The sequence below is a fragment of the Chiloscyllium plagiosum genome, unplaced genomic scaffold (assembly GCF_037043375.1).
Source record: "Chiloscyllium plagiosum isolate Xiang-an unplaced genomic scaffold, Cpla_swu_hap1 HiC_scaffold_4, whole genome shotgun sequence".
Classification (NCBI taxonomy): Eukaryota; Metazoa; Chordata; class Chondrichthyes; order Orectolobiformes; family Hemiscylliidae; genus Chiloscyllium; species Chiloscyllium plagiosum.
In genome coordinates this window covers 103,261,419-103,282,832 of record NW_028270142.1, presented here as the reverse complement: position 1 = coordinate 103,282,832, position 21,414 = coordinate 103,261,419, and the positions used below count along the sequence as shown (strand labels likewise).

At 40.9% G+C, this 21,414-nt stretch overlaps 1 long non-coding RNA gene across 2 annotated transcripts in view; it reads left to right on the top strand.

Moving 5' to 3' along the window:
- Positions 1-1,196: 1,196 nt before the first annotated feature.
- Positions 1,197-21,414, top strand: part of LOC148150192 (uncharacterized) — a 192,924-nt gene continuing 172,706 nt past the window's right edge. For both annotated transcript variants that reach the window (XR_015756851.1, XR_015756850.1), the window contains exon 1: positions 1,197-1,367. This is a non-coding gene — a long non-coding RNA (uncharacterized LOC148150192). The remainder of the gene's footprint in view (positions 1,368-21,414) is intronic.

Here is a 21,414-nt window from a genome sequence, read left to right as displayed (position 1 = left end):
TTAAGGTGGAGGTAGTTGGATTCTCAGTAAGCAAGGGTGTGAGAGCTTCTCATAGGTGGAAGATGGATTTAATGTTACAGTCAAATCAGCCATAGTCTTATAGAATGGAACAACAAGCTCAAGGGGCTGAATGACCTTCACCTAGTCCTAGTTCATATGATGTGGAGGAGCCGGTGTTGGACTCGAGTGGACAAAGTTAAAAATCACACAACACTAGGTTATAGTCCAAAAGATTTCCAAATAAACCTGTTGGACTATAACTTGGCATTGTGTGATTTTTAAACTAATTCATATGGCCATGTGTTCATTGCTTTAACGCAATTGAAAAGCAGTATCAAAGTGGTTAAACCAGCAATTTAGAAGTTAAATTTATAAAGAATTCTTTCTTGAAACTATATTTTCATTACAAACTATTCTTGACAACCTAGTCTTCTTAAGAGATGATTACAATCGATAGTGGAGGTTGAAATCCTGTATGTAGCTCTGTGCAAAAGATATTGACCTCCGCTCTCTGCTGGCTGCCAAACACTGTGATGGATTGAATGTTTCTTTGAAGAAGATATGACAAGTTATGCTGAAACTTTGTTATTGTCAACTTATGTCCATTGTTGCTTTGCAGTTCACAAATTAAAAGTGACAGTAAAAAGAAATCCACCACAGTGGGAAATATACTGAATAATCATTGATAGCAGTGACGCTCTGCAGCAAACTGAGTAGCATATTCATTGTCAAAGCTCCAAATCAGATAAAGTGAAAGTGATGATGAATTTTTGCAAAGTTAGCTCTTTCTTCCTGAACATTTACTGTGGTACGCTCTCAGATAACCATCATTGAATTTTTTTTTTAATTCCTCTTTGCAGTTTGTCGCACATGCAAGGAGGGTGGGGTCATTAGATCAACAATGAGCAATGAGTTATGACACAAATTATATAAACACACCCGCAAACAAATCCTTGCTTTATTGAAACCATTTGAAAGTGCTGGTTCTGCCGTTGACCAGCTCTGCGTTGTCTCTACCACTTTGCGATAAGCAAACTCACAGGAACAAGAATTGCACTGCTGTAACTTAGCACCTGTTCAGCGTAAAGCTTGTGATTAGATCAAGGTCATTTGTTTCAGTTAACCTTGTGATACATCCACAATAACACATTGAAAAGCCATATTGTATTGACAAAGGGAATGATCTGTAGCACTCAGTCTGCAATAGTAGCAAGACTCCTCGGCACTTAATAATTGGTTACAAGCTCTGTAATGACTACATTGACTTATTGATCGTATGATTAAGTTCTCATCCAACAGATGGGTGTGCGGTCAACTGGAGTGCCTGGCATAGTAATTATAAAGTGTCTGAATCACTTCTTTATAAGGTAGGGAATGAACATTTATAAAAATCACCAATAAGTTTTTTTTCAGTGCTGGAATTTTTCTGGATTCATTCTTTTGTGATGTCATTAAAAAGTAGATTATATGGTTATGCTACATTTTAAAGACCAGTTTCTGAGCCTTTTAGAAAATTCAAGCACTGTTAGTATCTTTTGTCAATCATTTCAAAAGTATAAGAGGATTGTGAATTGTATTTGTTTGTGCCTAATTACTTTTTTTTGTGAGCACCAGAAAATTAGTTTCTGGAGGAAACAAATTGAACTGTGTCGGGGGCTATTGTTCAGGTAGAGTCTCTATCCTCAGGCTGTCACAGTAGTGGCTGGGCATTAAAGTACAAGGGACTCATTTCGAAAAAAGCACAAGTTTGATTTCTAGCATTGAAGGATGGAGTTGTACAGAAAATCAAGATAAATTAAGCTTTTAGCTTTGAAAGGAATGAGCTAAGATCATTGATGCAAATTAGTAAACCGTGTAGATAGCTAGGTGGAACACATTACTCAGAACAAAACTCAGAACAAAACTGCAACATGAATATCTTGAATTTCCATGCTAATTTCATTGCCGACACTACTGGTATGTTATTGTTGCACAGAAGAGCAAGGTCATTATGTTGGGATTTAATGCTCTCCTCTGGTCCAAGTTTAGAGACACGGGGTATTTAAGCAGAAACAAAACCAAACATCACTAGCAAATCTCAGCTGGTCTGGCTGCATCTGTGGACAGAAAACACAGTTAATTTTTTGGGAGCAGTGACTCTTCATCAGAAGGTCTTGCCTGAAGAAGGGTCACTGGACCCGAAATGTTAACTCCACTTTCTGTCACAAATTAAGACCTACATGCAGAGATTTTCCAGTAATTTCTGGTTTTGTTTCTGATTTTCAGTATCTGCAGTTCTTTGGTTTTGTGTTGAGCAATTTAATCAGGCAGATCTGTTTGTCCACTCCCATTCACTTTATTTCCTTCTTTTTCTTTTCTCTTTTCCTCATTTTTCTTTCTTTAAGGCCTTTGCAAAGGGTTGATCAGCAGCATTGGCACCGCAACGAAAGTGGGCCATGTGCGGATGGTCAACAGGCTCTGGGCAGTTTGAGGGGCAGTGGTTGTAGGCACGGTTGCTCCCAGTGATCGGAGGTAGTGGCAGATGTGGTTCCTCTCCCCGGGTTCTTCTGAACGATCCAAGGTCGTGCACAGCGTTGGCAGTGAGGACAGGCTGTGCTTGGAATGGCAGCAGCCTCCAACCATTGGAGCAGGGTACAGACGTACCTCCTCCCAGCAACTGGAGGAGGGAAGCCACAGCAAGGACATCCTCCTGCCATTCAGGGCTGGTGGCAGCAGCAGCAGTGGCAATGCTTCTCCAGCAACTGAGGGGAATCAGCTGCAGCAAGAACGCACTCCTCTTGGTGATTGATGCAGGCTGACCGAGACTCTAGGCTGTGCCTTTATCGGTGGATTAAAACACCTTCATGGAGATACAACTTAGACTTTAAGATTTGGATTTTTTTTTACCTTTTGGGTTTCTTTTATTTCTGCCGTTTCTTTTAAGTTCTGGTTTTGTAACCAAGATGAACGGAGATTAGATTACTTACAGTGTGGAAACAGGCCCTTCGGCCCAACAAGCCCACACCGACCCGCCGAAGCGCAACCCACTCAAACCCATTCCCCTACATTTACCCCTTCACCTAACACTATGGGCAATTTAGCGTGGCCAATTCACCTAACCTGCACATTTTTGGACTGTGGGAGGAAACCGGAGCACCCGGAGGAAAACCACGCAGACACAGGGAGAATGTGCAAACTCCACAAAGTCAGTCGCCTGAGGCGGGAATTGAACCCGGGTCTCTGGCGGTGTGAGGCAGCAGTGCTGACCACTGAGCCACCGTGCTGCCCACTAATGGCGATGGAGAATGGTGACTTTGTATACTTACCACCATACTCGTGTATTCCTACTGTGCACGTGACAATAAAATCTAACTCTATTTACCTGAGACATGCCCTTTTTCAATGACACCCTTTCTAAATTCACATGGGAATCCATTGCTCTGATTGTATGTACAGTGGTGGAGGGTGTGCTTAGATCTTTTTAATCAATTCATAGGATGACTAGAATTGGAGTAGGAGAGAGGAGTAGCCAGGCAGAGTGGCGATGGAGCTGTGTGAGACTTGGTTGTAGTGAGGAGAGTGGAGAGGTCCCAGACAGGCCAATGCTGGAGCCGCTTGAATAAAATAAAAGTGTGATGTTCCTGGAAAGTAGATCAATAATTGATAGGTACTTTTTGTCTTGTCTCTTGTGATTCAACATTGATTTAAGCTGAGGCTGTAAGTACAGCTTAAAACCTTACACAGATAATTAATAGTTTAGAACTTCAAAACTAAATTTCTTTACTCGTTAAAGGGTTTTGGTTGTCTGACATAAACAAGAATAAGATTTTTCTAGGCTATACATAATTGGGAGTAGGAATAAAATAGAAGCACAGGTCCATATTTGATTCACTTCAGATATGTCTGATATACTCAGACCCATAATTTGCACATCTTGCACAATGTGGGAACTCCTGATAAAGATGTGCCGGGAATAAAAGTTCTAAGTTGGGGATATCGGGAGAGTTTGCACAGGCAGTCACTGAGGCTGGAGTCAAACTGACAGGCAGCAGTGCTAACCACTAAGCCACCGTGCCTGATTTACTCTCAACTCTCAGCATTTCTTATTCACTATATCAGCTATTTCTTGATTGTCCTGCTTCGTTTGATTGGGTGTTCTTCTCCTGCTACCTCCCAGAGTTTAAAATCCATGGGGATAACAGCTGAATTCACTCTTGAAAATCCCCCACCAAAAAAGTCAATGGGATGGCAAATGGGAAAAGAACTCTCTGTGTATGTGCAAAAATACAGATTTGCATTTAAATCAGGTGCCTTACATCCAGATCATCCTCATCTTAATTTGTTGCAAAGGCATTTACCAGCTAAAAATCACACAACACCAGATTATAGTCCAACAGGTTTATTTGGAAGCACTAGCTTTCTGAGTACTGCTCCTTCATCAGGTACCTGTGGAGCAGAATCATCAGACGGAGTTTATAAACAAAAGATCATAGTGTTATGCAATTGAAACAATATATTGAACAAACCTGGATGGCTGCTAAGTCTTTCATCTTTTAGAAGGGACTGCAGGTTTTGGTTCATTAATGTGAAAATCCCAGAACTTCTTTTAAGTCACATTCTCAAGATAATGTAAGGTTATATTTAAAAAGATGACATCTCAGCTCAGACAATGTATTAAAGTTGTGACGTTAGAGTCTGTCTGTATCCCAATCTTGAGTCAGACTGGTTCTATTTCCAAAGTAGGAAATTATAAAATGTTATAAAGGTTGACTGCTTGCATTGACTGCCTGCAGGTTGTGAGTGTTTTGAGCCAAATTAGAGTGTATCTGCAAATACAATCCTGCAAGGCAGGGAGATTTGCTAGAACTGTTCAGGAGGATTTAAACTAGTAAGGTTGGGGGTTGGGGGTGGGGGGTGGGACCCAGGGAGAGAGTGAGGAAAGAGATCAATCTGAGATTGGTACAGTTGAGTTAAAAAGCGAGTCAAACAGTCCGGGCAGGCAGGGACAAAGCAGAGAACAAGGTAGGACAGATAAATTAAACTGCATTTATTTCAATGCAAGGGGCCTAATAGGGAAGGCAGATGAACTCAGGGCATAGTTAGGAATATGGGACTGGGATATCATAGCAATTACAGAAACATGGCTCAGGGATGGGCAGGACTGGCAGCTTAATGTTCCAGGAAACAAATACTACAGGAAGGACAGAAGGTGAGGCAACAGAGGAGGGGGAGTGCATTTTTGATAAAGGATACATTATAGCTGTGCTGAGGGAGAATATTCCTGGAAATACATCCAGGGAAGTTATTTCCAGAGATCTGAGAAATAAGAAAGGGATGATCACCTCATTGGGATTGTATTATAGACCCCCCAGTAGTCAGAGGGAAATTGAGAAACAAACTTGCAAGGAGATCTCAGCTATCTGTAAGAAAAATAGGGTAGTTATGGTAGGGGATTTTAACTTTCCAAACATCGACTGGGACTGCCATAGTGTTGAAGGTTTAGATGGAGAGGAATTTGTTAAGTGTGTACAAGATAATTTTCTGATTCAGTATGTGGATGTACCTCCTAGAGAAGGTGCAAAACTTGACCTACTCTTGGGAAATAAGGCTGGGCAGGTGACTGAGGTGTCAGTGGGGAGCACTTTGAGGCCAGCGACCATTCTATTCATTTTAAAATAGTGATGGAAAAGGATAGACCAGATCTAAAAGTTGAAGTTCTAAATTGGAGAAAGGTCAATATGGACGGGATTAGGCAAGAACTTTCGAAAGCTGATTGGAAGCAGATGTTCGGAGGTAAAGGGAAGGCTGGAAAATGGGAAGCCTTCAGGAATGAGATAACAAGAATCCAGAGAAAGTATATTCCTGTCAGGGTGAAAGAGAAGGCTGGAAGGTATAGGGAATGCTGGATGACGAAAGAAATTGAGGGTTTGGTTAAGAAAAAAAAAGGAAGCATATGTCAGGTATAGACAGGATAGATCGAGTGAATCCTTAGAAGAGTATAAAGGAAGTAGGAGTATACTTAAGTGGGAAATCAGGAGGGCAAAACGCAGACATGAGATAGCTTTGGCAAATAGAATTAAGGAGAATCCAAGGGTTTTTACAAATATATTAAGGACAAAAGGGTAACTAGGGAGAGAATAGGGCTTCTCAAAGATCAGCAAGGCGGCCTTTGTGTGGAGCCACAGAAAATGGGGGAGATACTAAATGAAAATTTTGCATCAGTATTTACTGTGGAAAATGATATGGAAGATATAGACTGTAGGGAAATAGATGGTGACATCTTGTAAAATGTCCATTACAGAGGAGGAAGTGCTGGATGTTTTGAAACAGTTAAAGGTGGAGAAATCTCCAGAACCTGATCAGGTGTGCTCGAGAACTCTGTGGGAAGCTAGAGAAGTGATTGCTGGGCCTCTTGCTGAGATATTTGCATCATTGATAGTCACAGGTAACGTGCCGGAAGTCTGGAGGTTGGCAAACGTGGTGCCACTGTTTAAGAAGGGTGGTAAGGACAACCCAGGGAGCTCTAGACCAATGAGCCTGACGTCGGTAGTGGGCAAGTTGTTGGAGGGAATCCTGAGGGACAGGATGTACATGTATTTGGAAAGGCAAGGACTGATTAGCGATAGTCAACATGGCTTTGTGCATGGGAAATCATGTCTCACAAATTTGATAGAGTTTTTTGAAGAAGTAGCAAAGAGGATTGATGAGGGCAGAGTGGTGGGCATGATCTATATGGACTTCAGTAAGGCGTTCAACAAGATTCCCCATGGGAGACTGGTTAACAAGGTTAGATCTCATGGAATACAGGGAAACCTAGCCATTTGGATACAGAGCTGGCTCAAAGGTAGAAGACAGAGGATGGTGGTGGAAGGTTGTTTTTCAGACTGGAGGCCTGTGACCAGTGGAGTGCCACAAGTATCGGTGTTGGGTCCACTATTTTTCGTCATTTATATGTATGATTTGGATGTGAGCATAAGAGGTACAATTAGTAAGTTTGCAGATGACACCAAAATTGGAGGTGTAGTGGACAGCGAAGAGGGTTACCTCAGATTACAAAAAGATCTTGACCAGATGGGCCAATAGCCTGAGAAATGGCAGAGTTTAATTTAGATAAATGCAAGGTGCTGCATTTTGGGAAAGCAAATCTTAGCAGGACTTATTCACTTAATGGTAAGGTCCTAGAGAGTGTTGCTGAACAAAGAGACCTTGGAGTGCAGGTTCATAGTTCCTTGAAAGTGGAGTCGCAGGTAGATAGGATAGTGAAGAAGACGTTTGGTATGCTTTCCTTTATTGGTCAGAGTATTGAGTACAGGAGTTGGGAGGCCATGTTGTTGCTCTACAAAACATTGGTTAGGCCACTGTTGGAATATTGCGTGCAATTCTGGTCTTCTTCTTACTGGAAGGATGTTGTGAAACTTGAAAGGGTTCAGAAAAGTTTTACAAGGATGTTGCCACGATTGGAGGATTTGAGCTATAGGGACATGTTGAATAGGGTAGGACTGTTTTCCCTGGAATGTCGGAGGCTGAGGGGTGTCCTTATAGCGGTCTATAAAATTATGAGGAGCATGGATAGGATAAATAGATAAAGCTTTTTCCCTGGGGTGGGAGAGTCCAAAACTAGAGGGCATAGGTTTCGGGTGAAAGGAAAAAGGTATAAAAGAGACCTAAGGGGCAATTTTTTCATGCAGAGAGTAATACATGTCTGGATGAGCTGCCAGAAGAAATGGTGGAGGCTAGTGCAATTGCAATATTTAAAAGGCATCTGGATGGATATATGATGAGGAAAGGTTTGGAGGGATATGAGCAAGGTGCTGGCAGGTGGGACTAGATTGGGTTGGGATATCTGGTTGGCATGGACGAGTTGGACTAGAGAGTCTGTTTCCATGCTGTACATCTCTCTGACTCTATGATTCTAAATGTAAATGAATCCCATCGACTTTTTTTTTGTGTGTCTGTATGTCTGTGTTTTTACGTGTGAGTGTGAGTGTGCATGAGAGTGTGTGTTTGTGTGTGTGCATGCTTGGTAGAATGTGTGCGTGAGTGTGATGGAGTATAACCCTGTGAGAGGGTGTGTGCGTGAGTGTGGAGGTTGTGTGTGTGTGTGTGTCTGCGAGAGAGCGTGTGTATGAAAGAGGAAATGTGTGAGTGTGTGAGTATGTAAGAGTGTGTGTATGTGTGCTTGTGTGTGTTTGTGTGTATAGTGTGTAGCATAGTGTCACAGCAATCTAGGTTTGTTCAATATATCGTTTCAATTGCATGACACTGTGATCCTTTGCTATAAATTCTGTGCCTTATTATCCTGCTCCACCGTTACCTGATGAAGAAGCAGCACTCTGAGAGCCAGTGCTTCTAAGTAAATCTGTTGGACTATAACCTGGTGTTATGTGATTTTTAACTTTGTCTACCCCAGTCCAAAACCAGCACCTCCACAACATTCCCCAGCTAATTAGCAACTGACCCCTGCTATGACTGTGGGTTGTGGATGCTTCCCTTCAGTGTAAGGGGCTCCTGTGGTCCAGTGATCATTCCCTTACCTCTGGGTCAGGAGGCACGGGTTTAAGGCCTCCATTCTGCAGAGATGTGCGATAACACTCCAGATAGGTTGAGTAAATATAGAGCAACAACAACAAAAAAATCCCCTCTTGGTGGAGGATCTGGAAATAATTCCAAAATTGCCTTTCAGAGCCTGGAGGCACAATCATACCCTAAAACTTTGGAGAGGTTGCATGAATTCTGCAAATTTCCTCTAACATAAGCTACTTTTTGCACTTTTAGAAGGCAAAAGCATCAGAACCTAAACCATAATTCTAAACTCTTTAAACTTAATAGCATACTTTTAAAAATTACTAATAACTATGTTTTATCTAAACTCACAGGTTTGAAGCTCCTCAGATCCTCAAAGCCAACTTCCTGGACGAAGGCAGCAGACCACGTGGTACCCACAACCCATCCGAACAACCCGGAAGAAGGCCAGGCCAGCCAGAGGCAGCCTACGCAAGCCCCAGGCTTGGGGCCTGGCAGAAAATGGAGGGACCCAAAAACGTGCCTGGACGTGGAGCAGCAAATTGGCAGCAACTGAAAACAGGAACTTCTCCACAGGGTCCAAAGCAGACCTTCTGCAAAAATACACTGAACTGCAACCTACCTTCTCCACAGGGTCCCAGGAAGGATCACTTAACTGGAAGCAGTCACAGTCCACTCCACTAGACCAACGGATCAAATGTAAGAAACCTGCCAGGAAGCAGGGTAAGCATGCCATTCTGCTAGTAAGACTGAGACTACATGGTTTCAAGACCCCCCCACCTTACTCCAAGCAAATGTACAATCTCTGGAGAACAAGATGGGTGAACTTTAATCACAGCTCAGCTTCCAGCGTGAACTGCAGGACTGCTGTGCACTCTGCTTCACAGAAACCTGGCTCAACCCATCCATTCCTGACTGCACACTTCAGGTTAATCATTTTTCTATCCATCATATGGATCGTACAGCGTCCTCAGGTAAGACAAAGGGTAGATGGGTTTGCTTTTGAATCAACAACTTGTGGTGTACAGATATTGCAACCCTGGGCAGCCATTGCTCCCCAAATCCTGAATTCCTCAACATCAAATGCCACCCCTTCTATCTACCACAGGAATTTACCACTGCTAAACTTACTGCTGTGTACATACCACCACAAGCAAAGGTTGAGGAAACTCTGGATGTGCTGTACTCCACCACGAACACCCTGGAGACAGAACACCCCAACGCCCTGTTTATTGTAACTGGTGACTTCAATCAAGCCAATCTAAGGAAGGTGTTGCCCAAGTACCACCAGAACATTACCTGCCCCACCAGGGGCTTGAACATTTTAGACCACTGCTACACGACTGTGAAGGATACCTACCACTCCATCCCCCACCCTCATTCAGGAACTCCAAACACAATGCCGTGTTTCTCCTCCTGGCTTACAGGCAAAAGCTCAAGCAGGAGACCCCCTTGCGGATACAGGTCCAGTGCTGGTCGGAGGAGGCAGAGGATCAACTCCGGTGCTGTCTGGAATCGGCTGATTGGGCCACGTTCAAACAGTCCGCAGGTACCTTGAACAAGTACACCACCACCGTCACAGACTTTATTGGCAAGTGTGTGGAGGACTGCATACCGAGGAAGTCAATCCGGGTGTTCCCCAACAGGAAACCTTGGATGAATCAGGACATACAGAACCTGCTAAAAACCAGGCATGAGGCCTTCAGATCAGGAGACCCACTCAAATTTAAGGAATCCAAGTATGACCAAGTAAGACAGCCAAGGACCAATACCGATCCAAACTGGAGACTCAGATAGACACCCGGTGACTATGGCAAGGACTGAATGACATCACAGATTCTAAAAAGAGACAGTGCAAGATAGCAGATGATGACATATTCTTCCCAGATCATCTCAACACCGCCTGTGCTCGCTTTGAGTGGAATTTCGGTGGAGAGGTAACACCTTTACAACAAGTCCTGACGGATCTATCCCAACAGTCACTGCATCAGGGGTCAGATCAGTTTTCCTTTGTGTGAATCCAAGGAAAGCAATGGGACTAGGCTGTGCATTCAGAGCATGCACAGATTAACTGGCAGAGGTGTCCTCGGTCATCTTCAACCTCTCCCTGCAGCAGGCCACTGTCCCTGTCTGTTTCAAGAGGGCCAACATCATCCCTGTGCCTAAGAAGACTCGAACAGCATGTCTCAATGACTACCGCCCAGTGGCCCTAACGTCCGTGGTCATGAAGTGCTTTGAAAGGCTGGTCATGGCATTAATCAACTCCAGCCTCCCCACTCCTCTTGACCCACTCCAATTTGCCTATCGGACCAACAGATCCATATTGGATGCCATATCACTTGCCCTTCGCTCCTCCCTAGAATCCTACTCATTGACTACAGTTCAGCCTTCAGCACTATTATCCTCTCAAGACTGATTACTAAACTTAGTGATCTCGGACTAAGCCCCACTCTCTGCAACTGGATCCTCAGTTTCCTGACTCACAAGCCACAATCAGTGAAGATTGAGGACAATATTTCATCCTCACTAACACTCAACACTGGAGCCCCCCAGGGATGCATACTCAGCCCCCTACTGTACTCTCTGAATACACATGACTGCATCGCCAAATACCAGACTAATACCATTTACAAGTTTGCTGATGACACCACCATAGTCAGGCGAATCTCAGATGGCGATGAAACAGACAAGAGATGGGAGGTGGAAGACACGGAAAAACAACCTAGCTCTCAGTGCCGGCAAAACCAAAGAACTCATTATTGACTTTTGATGGGATGTTACTCATGCACCCCCCTACACATTAACAGCACAGAGTTGGAACACGTAGACAGCGTCAAGCTCCTGGGAGTGGTCATCCACAGCAAGATTTCTTGACTGTTCATGTGGATTCACTGGTTACAAAGGCCCAACAACATCTCTTCTTTCTCAGTCAGCTGAGGAAATTTGGCATGACGGCGAATACCCTTGCCAACCTTTATAGGTGCACCATCAAGAGCATTCTGTCTGGATGTATCACTACCTGGTATGGCAAAAGTACCATTCAAGATTGGTGATGGTTACAGAGAGTGGTGAACTTGGCCTGGATAATCACAAAGACCAACCTCCTGTCTATAGAGGTAAAAGCAATGACTGCAGATGCTGGAAACCAGATTCTGGATCAGTGGTGCTGGAAGAGCACAGCAGTTCAGGCAGCATGCAACGAGCAGCGAAATCGACGTTTTGGGCAAAAGCCCTTCATCCTGTCTATAGGATCCACCTACTAGGCCCGCTGTCAAGGAAAGGCTGCCAACATTCTCAAAGATCTATCCCACCCTGGCAATAATTTTCTACAACCTCTACCATTAGGGAGAAGGTACAGAAGCCTGAACATACGCACCAGCCAGTTTTGTAACAGTTTCTACCCTACTGTTGTTAGAATACTGAATGGACTCACAGACCCTTAACATTCACCTGCACCTTTTTTTTGTTTTTGCCACTGTTTACCTATCATTTTCTTATCTACGCTACTTAACTCTGTGATCTGCCTGTATTGCTCGCATGACATAACTTTTCACTGTGCCTCAATACACGTGACAATAAATTCAATTCAATTCAATTCAATTCCATATGAAAATTATCTGACCTTGCATGCAACACTGAAGTGGTGTAACTGCTCGATGCAATAACAGGGGACAGTCAAGCTACAATTAAACAAATCCCCATCTGAATGTTTTTGTTCCTGTGCTCTCCTTCTCACGGTCATCCTTTTAATCCTCCAACACAATTGTACTTCACCACCACCATCTCCCTTTAACTAAATTAACTTTGAGTCTAAATTTGTCTGGCACAGAGACTGCAGAAAATTGGGATTATGGTGGCACGTCTGACAATCCAGTGCTCCTTCAGTACTCAATGAAGTGTCAGACAATATTATGTGCTTAGGTATCTGGAATGGAGCTTAAACCCTTGACTTATTGAGTCAAAAGTGAAAGTATTTATATGGAGCTAAGGCTAACACCTATGCAACTTCAAAACCAGTACAAGATTCTGAAAACTGCTGGAATAGTCACAAACAATGCAATTTGAAAAATATAAGACTCCATGTACCGTTTTTATTGAAAAGTTGATTTCTTTGTATTCCATGCTCACAAAACTGAAAGAAGTTTTATTGTAAAAGTGTGATAATAGGATTCGTCACCCTGCTCTCAATCCAATCTCAGTCAGCATTACAAAACTGAAAAGAAAGTTTACTAATTGAAAATGACAATAAAATTCAGCTGCTTCTTAAAATCTTTCTCGTTCTAAGCATCTTTTGAAAGCTGTAATAGCAATGTGCCCATGAAAACAATTGCACAACCAGTGACCATATACTATGTATGCTGTAATGAATCCCTGCAGTGTTCTCAAGAAATAATGCTGGACAGATTATAGGATGAGTGTGTCTAGGGTTCTAGACCAGATTGCATGAAATGATGAAGTGGGATTTTACTTTTTTTTTCAATATTTGCTCATTAATTGAAAAGTGTTCCCTTAATTTTTCAATTTTAGCGATGAATAGAATACTGTTATCTGTTATAATGCATCAACAAAGAAAATTCTGTTATTTGAGAGGCTTGGCAAATTGTTTGATTTGCTATCCTGATGCTAATATCATGGAATAGAGATATTTTTGATTAGTATCATAATAGCAGAGTTTCTTTGACATAGAATGGAAGAAACGAATTAGATCCCAAAATTTATTTACATCATTTACCTCATTGTTCTCAGTGGGATCATGCTTTGTGTAACTTTGTTGCCACATTTCTTTCCATTACAGAAATGAATATGTGAAAAGTACTTGATTAGCCATGAAAGGTACCTTGAAATGAAGAGCAGTTGCTGTTAAGGCAGAAGTGAATACTTCCTAAGCTAGAGCAATCTGTACAGACGGAAATATTTTAACAGAGAAACATTTCACACAATGTTTTGCCCTTTTTTTTTCTGCTTACAACCCCTGCATTTTCTATTGACAGTTCAGAATTAGAGCTCTGCCAGATTTTCAGACATAGCTAGATCATACTTCCCTTCAATATTCGAGATACTCATAGTCATAGAGTCATAGAGATGTACAGCACAGAAACAGACCCTTAAGTCCAACCCGTCCATGCCGACCGGAAACCCCAACCCAATCTAGTCCTACCTGCCAGCACCTGGCCCATATCCCTCCAAACCCTTCCTATTCATATACCCATCCAGATGCCTTTTAAATGTTGCAATCATAGTAGCTTCCACACTTCCTCCGGCAGCTCATTCCATACACGTACCGCCCTCTGCGCGAAAACATTGCCCCTTAGGTCTCTTTTATATCTTTCCCCCCTCACCCTAAACCTATGCCCTCTAGTTCTGGACTCCCCCACCCCAGAGAAAACACTTTGTCTTTTTAGCCTATCCATGCCCTTCATGATTTTATAAACCTCTATGAGATCACCCCTCAGCCTCCAACGCTCCAGGGAAAACAGCCTACATCTTTTCTGAAACGTTTCAAGTTTCACAACATCCTTCCAATAAGAAGGAGACCAGAAATGCATGCAATATTCCAAAAGTGGCCTCACCAATGTGCTGTGCAACCGCAACATGACCTCCCAACTCCTGTACTTAATACTCTGACCAATAAAGGAAAGCATACCAAACGCCTTCTTCACTATCCTATCTACCTGCGACTCCACTTTTAAGAAGCTATGAACCTGCACTCCAAGGTCTCTTTGTTCAGCAAAACTCCTTAGGAACTTACCATTAAGTGTATAAGTCCTGCTAAGATTTGTTTTCCCAAAATGCAGCACCTCGCATTTATCTGAATTAAACTCCATCTGCCAGTCCTCAGCCCACTGGCCCATCAGATGAAAATCCCATTGTAATCTGAGGTAACCTTCTTCGCTGTCCACTAAACCTCCAATTTTGGTGTCATCTGCAAACTTACTAACTGTACCTTTTATGCTCACATCCAAATCATTTATATAAATGATGAAAGGTAGTGGACACAGCACTGATCCTTGTGGCACTCCACTGGTCACAGGCCTCCAGTCTGAAAAACAACCCTCCACCACCACCCTCTGTCTTCTGCATTTGAGCCAGTTCTGTATCCAAATGGCTAGTTCTCCCTGTATTCCATGAGCTCTAACCTTGCTAATCAGCCCCCCATGGGGAACCTTGTCGAACGCCTTACTGAAGTACATATAGATCATGTCCACTGCTCTGTCCTCATCAATCCTCCTTGTTACTTGGGTTAACGTTGTTCATTCTAGTTGCAAGTATTTTCAAAGGTTTGATCATTTGATATCTGACCATATGAAACCCAAATATCTGATGTTAGTACACATTACAGTACCTTTATCAAGGTTAGGTCCCTCTGGTTGAGGGAAATATCTTGTAACAACAATTGTTAAACAAGAAGTTTTGAGAACCAAGGGAGTTACCTCAATGGAGGTGAAATCTCCATATACCAAACATAGGCAAGGGAATTTTGGTGGGAGCTATAAATGGCAGCAACATTTCAATACACCAGAATCTATTGGTAATTCATTGAAATTATGCCTGTATCTAATAGCAGTATATACATTTCTACATATAACTAATTGTAGTTGGATCGTAGTGTATGAACCTGATGGCAATAGATATAAGATCCTAATATCCCAGCTGTAACTAGTATTACTCTGCAGATAATACAGTAATTCCAACTGAAAATCTGCACAGGTGTGTCAACCTTCCCAGTTGGTCCCATTTTAAATAGGCCTCCTCTCTCCCATGTCTCCTTGAACCACATCTGTTGGGTTGTTTATGAAGGTAAAGTGCTCAGCTCGCAGTGTAAATTCTTACTTTTCACTTCCTTCTTCTTCCAGAGAGAGAATCGTTCATCCTTCATCTGATGAAAGATGATCAAACTGAAATTGTTAACTCTATCTCTCTGCAGATACTGCCTGTCTTGTTGAGCATTTCATTTATTTTCTGTTTTTATTCTAGATTTCCAGTATCTGCAGAAATTTGCTTTAGTACCATCATGCAAAAGTCATAAAATCTTCTGCACTTCTATATATTCTGCTTGTAATAAAAAAAAATCATTGATTTATCAAAACCCAATATTTCAAATTTCCAGTGAAACATGAAATCCATTCTGCTTGGACAAGGATGGATGCATGAATTAATTCCACGTAATTGTTTTCTGCAGAAGGGGACAGAGATTTTCCAATTATCATAAGCAACAAATTGTGAATTGTGCAAAAAGAATGTTTTCTGAATTTACTATGCATTACAACCAGAATAATTCTCCCTTTTAACCCTGATTCCTCACTCTCTTCAGAAATTAATGCAATTGTCTTTTGAACTCAATTACATGATTTTCTTCAAAAGCTTTCTCTGGTTACTTATTCTGGCACTGTAATATCCTTTGGGTGATATCCTGCTACTCCTATGCTCTAAATTATTAACTTGTTCCTAGGTATTTGAACCCCTTTCATGGTTGATCATTTGTCTGGATGAATTACACCAATTCCCTTCCTGATCTTGAATATTCAATTCGGTTACCTCAAAGTTTTTTTCTCAAAGAAAGCATGTCTAAATTCCTTAATCTTGTTTAAAGTTCAATTCTGATAGCAGAAGTCATCTTTGTTGCTCACTTCTGTAACCTTTCAATGACAATAGTGTTTTTTTCCTATGAGCATGGAACAAGAATTGTGCACAATACTCCATGTTTTCTCTAACATTTATCCTAAACAGTAAAAAATAGAAAATGTTAGAATGTGCACTTCATTTCAAGTACTCATGCCAATCAGCACCATATTTTTGTTGTTGTTAATCATTGTTCTTACAATTTTAAGTACTCATCTATAATAATATTTTGGTTTTAATAATCTGCATGTTCCAATGTTTTACTTGATAATTACTTACCTTTTCAGTTTCTTGCTTCCTTCACATTCTAAAATAAAAAATAGGCAAGTTGTAAGAAGAGGCTGCAATTTCATTATTGCCCATTTTACTTGATCGCACAAAGTCCAAATGACTCTGACCTGTTCAAAATTATGGCTGCAAAAAGTATAATCTACAATTCCACAGCACAGCATGTTAGACTATGAGTATACCTATCGCATTTCCAACGCCCCCCCCCCAAGTCCCTCCTCCCTACCTTTTATCTTAGCCTGATGGGCACACTTTCCTCATTCCTGAAGAAGGGCTTATGCCCGAAACGTCGATTCCCCTGTTCCTTGGATGCTGCCTGACCTGCTGCGCTTTTCCAGCAACACATTTTCAGCTATGAGTATACTGTCCTCTGAGGCCTTCATAATATAAGAATTATTTAAATAAATTAATGAAGTGAAACAGCCTTTTGCTGTCCTAACCAAGAATTTAATAGGCATGGACCCACAGCATAAAGCTGACCATTAAGCATAAATGTCAGACATAAAATTAACAGACTCAATCAGAGAAATAATACTGCTGTGGTAAAGAAACATTCACACACTTGTAAAACAGGGCGTGCTCTTCTGCGGTTGGGGTTAAAGTGCATTGTTCAGAAAGAATAGCAGGAGCATTACTCTACATTTGACCCTGCTGTAACTGATCTGGTAAATGTTTGATGCTGCAATTGGATAGTCAAGGTTTTTAGAGCTGAAATAAAATATTCTAATTTTATTTCCACGGGAAGGATAGAATTCCAAATAAACAAAATTGACAGTGCAACATTCAATATTATGGAACAACAAGTGTGTGAGCTCTGAGCATGTAGCAAAATTAACACTGAGGGTTAATTACCAATAAAAATGCAGATAACAAAAGTGAAACTTTTCCACATTGAATCCTTCAACACTTTATAGTGAAGATTAACATAATTGCCTCTAGGCACCAAAGAGAGAAAGAGGAGTTTAAAAGAACACTGCAGATGTCAATCTTCTTCTGTGCAAAGACTATAGGGAAGTATTCTGAAGTTATGGCTTGTAGCAGATGTAGAAGGTGTTGAATATTCATTACTGAATGAAAAATTGAAAAGGAATCAAATTTATTAAGAATTATACTATTCTGTAGTCCTGTGACAGATTCACGAGTTGGCCTGTGACAAAAACTAATGGCAGATGTTTCAGTGCTGGCACCTAGAGCTTGAGTAATAGAAAAGAAAAGAAATTGCTTTGAACTTCAACTGAGCTTTAAATGCTTCAAATCAATAGGGTCACAGGACTCTTTAATAGTATGATGAGGTCTTGCCCTGGCAGATACTCATCATGGCATGTTGATGGGCTTCCAAAGAGTAGGTCATAAAAATTCAGGCTTCTCTCTGAAAGAGTGCTTTGTGCTGGAGAGGTCCATTTAGAATGACTCCTTAGTGCAGTCAGTCTCAAAAGATGGACTGTGATAGTCTTTAGTCTCCAGCCTTCTGAATGGGAATGTGACCCCAGAAAGTTTGAATTACTTCTGGAAACTTAATCTACAAACTGGCCTCTTCATATCCAGGCCGTTGAATTTGTATTTACTCCTAAATGGCTGTCAAAAAACCTATTCATCAAAATCAAAAAGAAAGGCTTTCACATAAGGCTGCATCAAGTACAGCGCCATTAAATAATCATTAGACATCATTGCAAGTCTTGAGACCACTTAAAAATCCACAAAGCTGGCTTTTACCATTCATCAGAATTGAATTTCGAAAGGATTTTGTTGTGATAAAAGAATTTGTTGTGTGTCCATCTTTATCAATTTAAAGCTTCATTCTTTCCCCGTGAGAGGAGTGCTTTATTTTTAAACTCCAATGTAAGGAGAGAAAGACAGATGGTAGAATCCTTGAATATCTGTTTTCTTTATTTGCTCAGGCTGACTGCAGTAAAACAATTCAGAATGAACCCACTCGATTAGCTGATGCAGGAATGTTAAACAGGTCTTGGAGGTAAAAGAATGGTACAAAGGGCTTGCATGATTTATGAAACCTTTGTTTAAACCTAATGATTCCTTTATGAACAAAGCCATACAGAACAGACAACACTATTAGGAATGAAATATAAGAAATGGTACCATGTTTTGACCATGACTGAGTGTACTAAGAGTAAACTCTACATAGCCCTGATGTACAACTATTATAAATATTTGAGAAAAGCTGTTGTGTGCTTTATGGGAAAGGCATTATGTACTGCAGAGTATCAGATATTTTTAAAAAACATCTCTAAAATGCTGTTGATATTTAATTTTAATATTTCAACTATAATCTTCATCACGGAAGACAATATTGCTTTTTAAAAACACATCTGTTCTATTGTGCACATATATAATAGTTTTCATTTTACTTTGTGTGGATTTGACGAAAGTGTTGCATGTAATCATTGTGGAACAATAAACACACAAAAATATATAAATCTATTATGAAAGGATTCTAAAATAATCCATAAACAAAACACCATTAATGATGTTTTTCAAAGTATGGCGGTATTGAGTCAGGGTGACAGTCAATGCATTTGTTGTCCCTTCAAGGTCTCTCTTGGAATCCAAGAATCAATGGTTAATCTTTTTCTCTGAAACTGTGACCAGTCTTTGTTTTACTTTATTGTACCCGAGGTCATCAACTTACTTAAATGGAATGTCAATATCAAAGTACTTGGAAAGCTCTCATTGGTTTGTTGAGAAAAAAAACTGTAGGAATAACTTTAGGTGATAGAGTAAAACAGGTGATATTGATTCAACTGCCCATTATACATCTCTCCTAATTTTCATCTCCATTGACTTCAATAGAAATAAAAACCAGGAACAATGTATTTGGCCAAGTGAATCAATATCATCCATTTTGCACAGTCAACCAAAGCAAAATTATGTCTTTTATATCATTTTTGTGAATTCAGACGCAAATGAAGCATTTCAACTTTATTTTGGCCATATTTGCCCGTTTGTGTAAACAACAAATGAAGGATGTTTTAATACTTGTTGAACGAAATTGGTTGGCTTTTGAAAAAGTAAATAATCTTTACAGTCATTTTATGCAAGTGATGGACGGCCATTTGCCTCAGTTCTACTGTTTCATCATGTAACTGACTGAAGGCAGATAGCTATTGTTTTTCACAAGTGAATTCAAAGTCATATTTTGGTCTGATTTCCACTGTGGGGCATTTGTCAACCTTGGTACTGATATGCTGTATGAGAGCCTCTGGGCATTGCTCTGAGTACTTTCTTTGGTGACAGGAATCAAATAAATATTAATTAGGCCTTCTATGTGTATTTCTGAATTTGCATTGACATACTGAAATTCTATTTGTGTGTCAGAGGTTAACTAAAAGAGTTGCAGAGTAGCATAGACTGGAGAAGAAATGAACTCAAACCTGAAAAACAGTCCAGAAATTGCAGTGTGCAATTAACTCATGCCTGATCCTTGTATTGTAGGGAGAATGTTAAGTTTGTGTCGTCTGATGTTTTATGCCTTTTTATGCAGACAATGCCATTAGCATTGTTTACCAGCTTTCTACCTCAGCATAGGGCATGATAATGTGAGTGAAAATTGCTAATCCAAGGAAGCCTTATCAAGTAAGGTACAAGAGGAGGCAGTGGGAGCAATTCAGTGTTATTTCAATGACATTGTCATGATCATGGGTCCTAGGGAGTGTTGCTGAACAAATAGACCTTGGAGTGCAGGTTCATAGCTCCTTGAAAGTGGAGTCGCAGGTAGATAGGATTGTGAAGAAGGTGTTTGTTATGCTTTCCTTTATTGGTCAGAGTATTGAGTATAGAAGTCGGGAGGACATGTTGCGGCTGTACAGGACATTGGTTAGGCCACTGTTGGAATATTGCGTGCAATTCTGGTCTCCTTCTTATCGGAAGGATGTTGTGAAACTTGAAAGGGTTCAGAAAAGATTTACAAGGATGTTGCCAGGGTTAGAGGATTTGAGCTATAAGGAGAGGCTGACCAAGCTGGGGCTGTTTTCCCTGGACCGTCGGACACTGAATGGTGACCTTATAGAGATTTACAAAATTATGAGGGGCATGGATAGGATAAATAGACAAAGTCTTTTCCCTAGGTTTGGGGAGTCCAGAACTAGAGGCTGTAGATTTAGGGTTAGAGGGGAAAGATATAAAAGAGACCTACGGAACAATTTTTCACACAGAGGGTGGTATGTGTATGGAATGGGCTGCCAGAGGATGTGGTGGAGGCTGGTACAATTGCAACATTTAAAAGGCATTTGGATGGGTATATGAATAGGAAGGGTTTGGAGGGATATGGGCTGGGTGCTGGCAGGTGGGCCTAGATTGGGTTGGGATAGCTGGTTGGCTTGGACAGGTTGAACCGAAGGGTCTGTTTCCATGCTGTACATCTCTATGACTCTATGACATATTAAACTTTGAAATTCCAACATGTCCATTTACAGTCAAAATTACTACAGACGTAAATCTGTGCTTGTCTGGAGTGGCACTCTGGAATGTCACACTTGCAGGTGTCAAGGAAGTTTTAAAAGGCAAAATGCACTTCAAACTGAACTGTAATCCTCTGTGACTATCGCAGGCTATGAATGTTATGGTAAAAAAAATGACATCAATGAGAGACTTTTTTTGTTTTGTCCTTTCAAAAATGCATAAGGACTAAGGTTAATTACAATTTTCAACATTGATCTAAGTGTGTATTAGTGACCTGATGTCCTAATGTGTGGATTAGTGTACTGTGAAAGTGATATATTTGAGAATAGCCATTAAATAACCCTGCAAGACAAGAAAATTTGCTTTCCTACTCTGAGTGCTGTCAGCCAGCTATTGTCAGAAGGAACCAATACAAAGGAATTCCAATCAATCAGCAAATCCAAGAATTTTGAAGTTGACTGTTCCATTACCAGTGTCATTGTAACTAGTATCATGCATTGTAATGGCTTCAAAGTCTGCTATCTACTCATCATGAACAACTCAGGGACTGATTTAGATTTTTAAAAGATTTTGGGATGCACTTCTCAT